The sequence below is a fragment of the Condylura cristata genome, unplaced genomic scaffold (genome assembly GCF_000260355.1).
Source record: "Condylura cristata isolate star-nosed mole 26May11 unplaced genomic scaffold, ConCri1.0 scaffold00032, whole genome shotgun sequence".
Classification (NCBI taxonomy): Eukaryota; Metazoa; Chordata; class Mammalia; order Eulipotyphla; family Talpidae; genus Condylura; species Condylura cristata.
The window spans coordinates 20,769,658-20,770,879 of record NW_004567133.1 but is presented as its reverse complement, the minus strand read 5'-3'; the positions used below and the strand labels follow the sequence as shown (position 1 = coordinate 20,770,879).

The window sequence follows — 1,222 nt, the reverse complement described above, 5'->3', positions numbered from 1 at the left end:
CCCCCGCTGGGAGTCAGCCCTGCCGTGCAGTTCCAGGGGCTCCAGGGGCCACTCTTCCCACTGGGCTCAGCCACAGGCCGTCAGCTGTGGGTGACCCCAGGGCGCAGCGGAACCCTCCTGTCTCCCCACTGCCGCCCCAACAGTGTGTCCCAGTGGAACCGACTGTTCTGCTCCCCACTCTCCATGGGGAGCCCGCTCGCCGCCACATCTCTGGCCTGTACCCCAGTTCTTATATGCAGAAATGAATCTTTGTTTAGAAAAGGGCTCAGGGGCAGGAAGAGGGACCGCCCAGACCCCTGTTGGGGTGCACGCCAGTCTCCCTGCTTGCTCCCCATGCTGGGGGCTCTGTGGGCCTGCTGGAGGCAGGCCAGGAAGCCGGAGCTCGTCCGAGCCGCTTCCTTCTCTGTCCAAGTGAGGCCAGCGGTCCCTTCCTCCTGGACACAGGGCAAGTCGCAGAGAAGGCCAGGTGGGTGGTGGCCGAGGGTGGGCCGGAACCGCCCTGGAAGACGAGGGATCTCTCGCTGCCTTTGCTCATGAATCCGGGGTCTCACTGCTACCTCCGCTGGGGAGACCAGCTGGACCCTGCACCCCGGGACAGCCCAACTCATCACCCCACATCTTCCCACTTGACCTGCAGCCACTGTAGCCTGTCCCTAGCACAGGCCAGGGGCAGCGACCGCTGCGCCCTCAGGGGTGCCCCGGCCCTCGCTAAGCCCATGCCCTCCTGGGGCCCCCTTCTGCCTCACACTGCCTTGGGTGGGGGCCCCTCACCGAGCCCCTAGCTGCCCCGCGGGGTCGGGTCGGGCTGGGCTCAGCCAGGCGTATCGAGGGCCGGCTGGGTGAGCGCTGGGGACAGCGGAGTCTCTGGTGCCAGACGGAGGGGAGAGTCCCCCAGCGGCCAGGCACCCGCTGGGTCCTCCCCCCCCCCAAAGCTGCTCCCTCAGGGGCCGCCCCAAGTTTAGTTGTGGGGGGAATGGATTGGAAGAGCCGAGGCCCCGCGGCCCCTCTGGCGGGCGGGCGGGCGAGTGAGGACCGGCCGTACCTGCGTGGGCAGGGGGCGGCCGAGGTCTGCGCCCCTTCCTGCGCTCTGCTCCCTGCGCGACTCGGGTCCAAGCAGGCGCGCGCGCCCCCTCGCGTTTGGGCCGCTCAGGGCCGGCAGGCGTGGTGCCCCGTTGGGGGCGGTCCCCGCGACCCACCTCCACCCACCCGCGCCGGGAAGGTG

General features: G+C 69.7%; 1 protein-coding gene across 1 annotated transcript in view; it reads left to right on the top strand.

Moving 5' to 3' along the window:
* HBA2 (hemoglobin, alpha 2) overlaps positions 1–1,222 on the top strand; it is a 3,694-nt gene that overhangs the window by 1,588 nt on the left and 884 nt on the right. The gene's annotated exons all lie outside the window — the stretch shown is intronic.